A 9303-nucleotide genomic window follows, 5' to 3' on the forward strand; every position below is an offset into this window, starting at 1 on the left:
GTGTACGTGCGCGTTTCGTGAGCTTGTGATGCATACATGGGCGCGTGTGAAAGCGTGCATGTGCGAAAGTGTTCGTGTATGAGCATACATGCGCACGGACAAATGTGTACGTGTTTGTGCGCGTATGGATACCTATGCGTGCGTATTTTCTGCTGGGTGCCTGCCCGCACGCGAAGCACAGAAGATAAATTCGTCTGCGTGCCTGTGTGTATGCGAGGCAGAGAGTGTGTTGGCGCGAGGGTGAGTGTGTGTACTTGTGCCTTTGCATACGAGGCGTTAGTGTGTGTGTGTGTGTGATTGTTTATAGGTGTGGGCGAACACTTTCCGTCTTACACCTACTCTTGGAAACACGTGTAGAGATCATATAAAGCCATATTTAAATTCATGACTTAAGAACGAATGACACGGCATTTATAGCGTTCTCTCTTTCTGAAACAGTAACAGACCAAAAAGGAAGTGCTGTGGCGTCAGTATTACCGCACTTGACCGGCACGGTCGAGCGAAAAGCTGTTTAGTGGTTCACTTTCGTTGTCATGCTTCCGTCGGAGGCCGCGCAATGTGTCGAGCACATTAATACCCTAAATATGCACTATAATTGAATCGCGCATCGTTTCTGTGACCAAGCAAGCTTTCGGCAGCGGACATCCGTTGCTACGTTGCCACTTGAACTTTTAACTGCTTGCATTCGGGAACAGTATGTCCATAAATATGGAGAGTCGTTTGCACTCAATATGCTCATCGAGTGGCACCAATGCTGGCGATATCTCAATGACAACAAACAGTCAGGTGGATGTGGCCGACGGTATTCTTCTATATCAGTTACGCTTTCAAAAAGCGTTTAATCCGAAGTATTGCTATTAACTTGTAAAGGAGCATTTTTATTAAACACGTGTTCGCTCAGTTACAAAATCTTGGAGAAGGGCTCTAAACCGCTCCTTTGCGTTAGCCACTGGAGATTATTTATTTATTGGTTGCTTCATTCACGTAGCTTCGTGAATTACGCACAGAATTGATCAAGTTCTTCCATATTCGGGGGTTACCATCTGAACACTGGATTGAAAAGAAGGTCACGAAAATTACGTTGGTCTATTTCTTACAATTTGGGGCCATTAAACAATGCCGCCAGTATATTCATGGAGCAATATTCTTCTTATGTACCAGGTGCGATTGCTTGGACAGGTATTCTTGGCGGAATTCACGTTCATGAACTCAGAACACATGTGCGCAACTTTGCACCTCTTGCTTTACAATGGGCAATCTTACTTTATGCAAAAATACCGGTACACCAAAAAAAGTGTGCGGGAACATTGTCAGCACTCTCGTATAAATTTCTGAGCATTAGAAGCATGAAGCTTGGTTTCCTGGCGTCATTTGGGATTTACTCGCGTAGTAGACCCATGGGCAAGTTCGCTTATGTTGTCAATTTTCTTAGCTGCCTTATCCTGAGCGATGACGTTGAGTGTAACCCAGGCTGCACGAGACCGGCGCCTGAAACTGGCAAACCTGACGAATCCCAAGGAAGAGTTCTAAACGCACTTGAGACATTGGCCGTGGTGGCAATGTGGAGTTGCGATAATCCTTGTCTTGTGAACGTTCTCTGCGATTTTGTTGGTAGTGAGAAAAGAATGTCGCAAGGCATATCTGGAGTCAAAAATGCTGTGGATACACGTTTGGTGCCTTGGAATTGCATGTGGCTGGTCTCGAAACCTCATGGTCGAAGCACTGTGTGATCGAGACTCTGATCAGCTTCGTTCAAAGCCGGCTTCCCTAAAGCGCACTGTTGCCGAAATAACTGCCAAATATGACGATCTTGAACGCCGCTCACCGAGAAATAACATATTTCTTCGTGGCATACCAGAAGATATTAACGAGTAGTATGTCCCACTATACTCTAAGGTTGTGAACGTTTTCAGTAAGCTTTCGCTTGACTGTCTGCGTATTGAACGCTTCCATAGGTTGGGCAGAATGCGTCCTGGGCGTTCCCGGCCTATTTTCTTTAACATTGCTTGATTTCAGCGATAAGCTAGTGATGCTGAAAAACGCTTATAAGCTCGACCAAACCTGGGGGACCCAGCACGCCGGCGAGGCGGCGGCGAGGCAAGCCCTCGATGTCCTTTCGTGGGAGGCTTAATTACGTTTTCTTTCTCCCATAACATGATACAATTAGTTGACAAGAATACGCGGCAGCACTCCATACTTGACTTAGTGTTTATTAGTGACAGTCTTGCTACTTTAGGTTTTAACACTCATATCCTGGAAGAAATCTCGGAACATGGCACAGTTCTCGTACACTATAACTGTCCTATCCCACATGAACGTGTTAGCTATTCCACATTTCACTATTTTAACAAGGCTGAAGATAGGATCTATCACTCATACTCTGGCAGATAACATTGACCATTATTTGTCCCTCAGTACCGAATGTCCTGTTGACAGACTTGTAGGTTCTTTTGAGTCGTTGCTGAAATATTGCATCAAGAACTATGCTCCAATAAAAGCAAATAAGATAAGTAATAAACTTACCTGGATTAACTAGGATATCCTGCACCGGCCATGCCGTTCCGGTAGACTGTGTAAATCAAAGCATTCTGTTCCGGCGCTTCGCGTTCCTTTTGAAAAAGCCAAGGAGGAACTACGTTTTTATACTAGAAATGCTTACGGTTCTGTTTTTCGGTGCAGCGCCCACTACTACCTAAATCAAATCCTCGCAGTTTCTGGAAATCAGTTTTACCTAGTTCAACCACGCAGAACCTCTTTCTAGAATAACGACGCCAATACTAAGGACGCCACCGTAGTTATGAATGGTTTTAACTTGCACTTACAATATGTTTTCACCCTCGATAGCTTTGTAGTTCAAAAGCTTAGTTATGATGCAGACATTTATAAATTAGGCGATTTCGTAATAAGTTACGATGGTGTCTTATACCTAACCTTGAATCTCAACACAAGTCTGGCCTTTCTATAAAGCAGGTGATGAACAACTTCTATCCAACTACAGGCAGATACCTCTCACATTCCATTCATGCAAGATGTTAGAACACATTATTCACAAACACATAATCGAATTTCTCGTCGGGTGGTTTAATGAAAGTGTTCCTTGGTCTGTAGATATCTCGAAACTTCCGTATTAACTAAGAAGAAATGTTGGTCTGCTTCTTAGGATTTCTAAACACTTGCCTTTTGTTTAAAAGTGTCAATGTATAATGCACTGTTTTTCTCAAAACTGTCATATTTTAATTATGTATGGTGTACGACTGCAGCTTCGAATTACGATAAACTACTACTGCTGCAAAAAAGAGCCTTGCATGCTATGAAGGGCTATTACGGTGCACCACAAAAATTATATACACAACCCTTGTTTGTTGAACATCGCATACTATAAGCTGACCAAGTGTATTACCTACGGCTGTTGAAATACATTTATCGAAACCGTTTCTGCAATGTTTCTGACAGCACTATAATTTTCAAAATTCGTGAGGTAAAGCTACGAGTTCCGCGAAAGCGCACGAATTGTGGTAGACAAAAGCTAAATTTTCAAGTACCCAACGCGTTCGACAAACTTCTCTTTACTGATAATTTATTTTATCTGAAAATCTGTTCAAGAAAAACACAAAACGACGCTTGATTGAAGGCGAAATTCAAATGTAAATAAAGTATTCTACCGTTTGTCTCTATCTCTAACTGTGATCGCATTTTTCGTGTCCTAATTCACCAGCCATGTATGCATAGTATTTGTGGGTGTACAACTTCGAGGGCTTGCGCATTGCCTTGCACATGTTTTACGTTTCAGTGTGTGTATTCTAGCGTTGTTTTGACATATTTGTCGAACCTTCTGTGTACATTTTCTAGCCCTTCTATTGTTACTGCCAACTGTATGTGCACCGGGGCCTCGTCAGGCCTAGACGCATTTTATTCCGGTCCCCATTTTTCCTTGAAAAGAATAATAATCTGTACTTCACTTAAATTTAGTATCGATGGGGTGCATAGGTAAAGCGCGGCGCAAATAACTTACTTTTTATGGATTTCCGCTTTACATATTCAATATGCTTGGACCATAAGAGACGTTCGGTTGGAATGAAATCAAAGTATTTATAGTGAAACACTCTTTAAGTTGGATGCCATCCAGAGAATGATTGAACGAGAGGGGGGCTCTATCTATTAGAAAGTGACGTTGCGACTGTTTTACTACAGGTGATGTTCATCTGCCACGTTTTACACTAAGTGCAGAAAGACATAAGGGTTTGTGCAAGACGGTGGTGGTCAACCTTGAAGTTAATAAATTTGTATAATACGCGGTCACATTCACGCGCATCCCCGAGGAACGACTGACGTAAGGTCGAGAGAAGGTGAGTCCACTGAGGTAAAGGGAACAAATAACGGAGAAAACTGGCTATCCAAGAAACAAGAGAGGAATTATTGAATATTATGTGTAATTTTACTAGTAGTTTAGAATGAATCACAGAGTCAAAAGTTTTAGAGAATTCGATGAAGACGGCATCCACTTGGTTACCTATGTCTAGGTTAGAAGCGATATCATGAACAAAATGGACTAATTGCGTTATATTGCTATAGCCACGACGGAAATCATGGTGTGCAGATGATACAAGATCATCAGAGTTAAGGAATTCGATTATGTGTTTGTGAATAATGTGCTATAACATCTCGCATGATTTGAATGTGAGAGGTATCGGCCAGTAGTTGGATAGAAGTTGTTCAGCACCTGCTATCTACAAATACCGGACTTGTGTCGAGATTCAATGTTAGGTTTAAGAAACCATCGTAACTTATTACGAAATCGCCTAATTTATAAATTTCTGCATCAGAACTAAGCTTTTGAACTACAATGTTATCGAGGTGAAAACAAATTGTAAGTGCAAGTTAAAACCATTCGTAACTACGGTGGCGTCGTTAGCATTGGCGTCGTTATTCTAGAAAGAGGTTCTGCATGTTGAACTTGGTAAAACTGATTTCCAGAAACTGCGAGGATATGATTTAGGTACTAGTGGGCGCTGCACAGAAAAACAAAACCTCAGGCATTTGCGCCGGAATGGAATGCTTTGATTTACACAGTCTACCAGCACGGCATGACCGGTGCAGGATATCCTAGTTAATCCAAGCAAGTTAATTACTTATCTTATTTGCTTTTATTGCAGCCTAGTTCTTGATGCAATATTTCAGTAGTGACTCAAAAGGACCTAAAGGTCTCTCAACAGGACATTCGGTACTGAGGGACAAATAATGGTCAATATTATCTGCCAGGGTATCAGTGATAGACCTATCGTCAGCCTTGTTAAAATAGTGAAATGTGGAATAGCTGGAATAGCTAACGCGTTCATGTGGGATAGGATAGTTATAGTGTACGAGAACTGTGCCATGTTCCGAGATTTCTGCCAGGATATGAGTGTTAAAACCTAAAGTAGCAAGACTGTCACTAATAAACGCTAAGTCCAGTATCGAGTGCTGCCGCGTAATCTTGTCAACTAATTGTATCAGGTTATGGGACAAAGAAAACGTAATTATTGCTCTACAAATAGAGGCACTAATGGCGGAATATGCGAGGGAAGGAAAACATTTGGAAATCTTGCGCTAGAATCAAAACCAGGACCTCTTACGCGACTATTTGAGGCACCGTCGCAGTTGTAAGGAACGTTATCTATAAATTAATGAACAAAACATTTTTTTGTAAACAAGCCGTTATTGCGTTTGTCAACAGAAGCGTCCCATAACTTTTTACGTACTGCACGTACGCTGGACGAAAAATCTTAGGAAAGTTTCATACCACAATTCATGAGATTATAAGCGTTTTTCAGCATCACTAGCTTATCGCTGACATCAAGCAATGTTAAAAAAGGTAGGGCGTGAACGCCCAGGACACATTCTGCCCAACCTATGGAAGCGTTCAATCCGCGGACACTCAAGCGAAAGCTTACTGAAAACGTTCACAGCCTTAGAGTATAATGGAACATACTACTCGTTAATATCTTCTGGTATGCCACGAAGAATTATGTTATTTCTCGGTGAGCGGCGTTCAAGATCGTCATATTTGGCAGTTATTTCGGCAACAGTGCGCTTTAGGCAAGCCGCCTGAGAACGAAGCTGATCAGAGTCTCGATCTCATAGGGCCTTTGACCATGAGGTTTCGAGACCAGCCACACGCAATTCCAAGGCACCAAACATGTATCCACAGCATTTTTGACTTCAGATATGCCTTGCGACATTCCTTTCTCACAAGCAACAAAATCGGAGAGAACGTTCACAACAGAAGGATTATCACAACTCCACATTGCCAGCTCAGCCAATGTCTCAAGTGCGTTAAGAAGGCTTCCTTGGGATTCGTCAGGTTGGCCAGTTTCAGACGCCGGTCTCCTGCGGCCTGGTTTACACTCAACGTCAACGCTCAGGAGAAGACAACTAAGGAAATTGACGACACAAGCGAAATTGCACATGGGTCCACTGCGCGAGTAAATCCCAACTGACGCCAGGAAACCAAGCTTCATGCTTCCAATGCTCAGAAAGTTATACGAGAGTGCTGACAATGTTCCCGCACACTTTTTTTGGTGTACCGGTATTTTTGCATAAAGTAAGATTACCCATTGTAAAGCAAGAGGTGCACAGTTGCGCACATGTGTTCTGAGTTCATGAACTTGAATTCCGCCAAGAATACCTGTCGAAGCAAACGCACCTGCAACATAAGAAGAATATTGCACCATGAATATACTGGCGGCATTGTTTAACGGCCCCAAATTGTAAGAAATAGACCAACGTAAATATTAGGGACCTTCTTTTCAATCCAGTGTTCAGATAGTAACCTCCGAATATGGAAGAACTTTATCAGTTGTGTGCGTAATTTACGAAGCTATGTGAATGAAGCAACCAATAAATAAATAATCTCCAGTGGCTAACGCAAAGGAGCAGTTTAGAGCCCTTCTTCAAGATTTTGTACCTGAGCGAACACGTGTTTAATAAAAATGCTCCTTAACAAGCTAATAGCAATACTTCGGATTAAATGCTTTCTGAAAGCGTAACTGATATAGAAAAATACCGTCGGCAACATCGACCTGACCGTTTCCTGTCTTTGTGATATCGCCAGCATTGGTGCCACTCGATGAGCATATTGAGTCCACACGACTCTCCATATTTATGCACATTCTGTTTCCGAATGCAAGCAGATAAAAGTTCAAATGGCAATATAGCAACGGATGTGCGCTGCCGAAAGCTTGCTTGGTAACAGAAATGATGCGCCATTCAATTATAGTGAATATTTAGGGTATTAGTGTGCGACACATTGCGCGGCCTCCGACGGAAGCATGATAATGAAAGTGAACCACTTAACAGCTTTTCGCTCGACCGCGCCGGTCAAGTGCGGTAATATCGACGCCACAGCACTTCCTAATTGGTCTGTTACTGTTTCAGAAAGAGATAACGCTATAAATTTCGTGTCATTCGTTCTCAAGTCATGAATTTAAATATGGCTTTATATGATCTCTACATGTGTTTCCAAGAGTAGTTGTAAGATGGAAAGTGTTCGCTCACACCTATAAACAATCACACACACACACACTATCCCCTCGTATGCAAAGGCACAAGCACACACACTCACCCTCGCGCCAACACACTCTCGGCCTCGCATACACACAGGCACGCAGACGAATTTATCTTCTCTGCTTCGCGTGCGGGCAGGCACACAGCAGAAAATACGCACGCATAGGTATCCATACGCGCACAAACACGCACACATTTGTCCGTGCGCATGCATGCTGAAACACGAACACTTTCGCACATGTACGCTTTCACACGCGCCCATGTATGCACCACAAGCTCACAAAACGTGCACGTACACGCAAATGCAGGCACGCACTCGCGTGCATGTAATGCAAATATGGAGCCACTCGCACGCGCACACGATCTTTTTCCCACTCGCATACACAAACACATACTCACAGAACGCGATCCTCTGTCCCTCGCACACACAGTGACTCTCACTCGTACGTGCCCGCACACAGATACTAACACACATTATCTGTCGCTCCACCACAAACTCTCTCTCACTTGCATTTCAAACAGAGTCTCTCTATCTCCTTTGCACCCACACACAGTCACACACTAGCTCCCTCATACACAAACTCTCTTTCTCCCTCGCACGTACACATAAACTCTCTGTCTACCTTACATGCACACACACACACACACACACACACACACACACACACACACACACACACACACACACACACACACACACACACACACACAGCACACACACACAGACATGCACGCGCACACAAACATGCCGACATTTGTTCGCAGGCATGCATGCCGAAACAGGAACACACGTTGGCACACGTACACATTCAAACGCTCTTAGCCTACACCCCAAACGCACGCATACGTGCAATACAGGCGCATACTCGCGCCCGCACACGGAAATGCAGGCATGCACACACGCCTCGAACGCTCACACACGCATACTCGCACTCGTGCGCTTACAAACGCAAATACGGAGTCGCAACCCTGCTTAAAAATACACGTGCACACACGTGCAGAGAAGAAAACAGAGGCACGTTCAAGACGTGCCCACGCATTGCTGCCTCGGGTGCCTCTAAAAAACCTACGTATGTAAACAGATGCATAACCCTCCCTCTGCCATTACCGGTCTTACCCCAGCTGTAATAAATAGCTCTAAGGATAAAATTTGATGCTTCTGATCAATGTGGCCCTCTGCAGGGAGGGTGCTCAACGATTTGCTCCTCTCATGTGAATTCATCGCTCATCCCTGACCAAAAAACCACTTTAACGCACCACCAATATTCCGACTATAAGTTTCATGAATGAATATCTTGATACAAAGAATTGTCCTCGCTTTGTAGTCAGTTCGAACTTTTTAATCCTTGGCCTATACTGTAAAAAATAACTTAGGCAAATTGCAATTGACTTACACTTGTGTATTGCAGTGAGGTTTTGAAGGCGAATGTCCAGAATTCTTGGACGTGATTACTATGGAGCTTCGAAGGTGCCTTCTTCTGTGGTTCGCTAGCTCAATGTTGCAATAAGAGAACAAATAGCGCGCACATACTTGATTATATACCTATATGAAGACGGCGAAAATTCGCTTTGAGTATAACTGCTGTTAGATGAAAATAACAAAATGAAAATCCGCTGTATCATTTGTAAGAAAGGAAGACTCATTTGAAATGCGACAAAGGAGGAGACTATGAACTCCATGCGTAGAAGCGCTTAAGAGCGACTACATGAAAGCAAATTAAAAAAGTGGCATTCGGCACCAAAGAGAAAGTTTGACTCCAA

The sequence above is a fragment of the Dermacentor variabilis genome, chromosome 6 (genome assembly GCF_050947875.1).
Source record: "Dermacentor variabilis isolate Ectoservices chromosome 6, ASM5094787v1, whole genome shotgun sequence".
Classification (NCBI taxonomy): Eukaryota; Metazoa; Arthropoda; class Arachnida; order Ixodida; family Ixodidae; genus Dermacentor; species Dermacentor variabilis.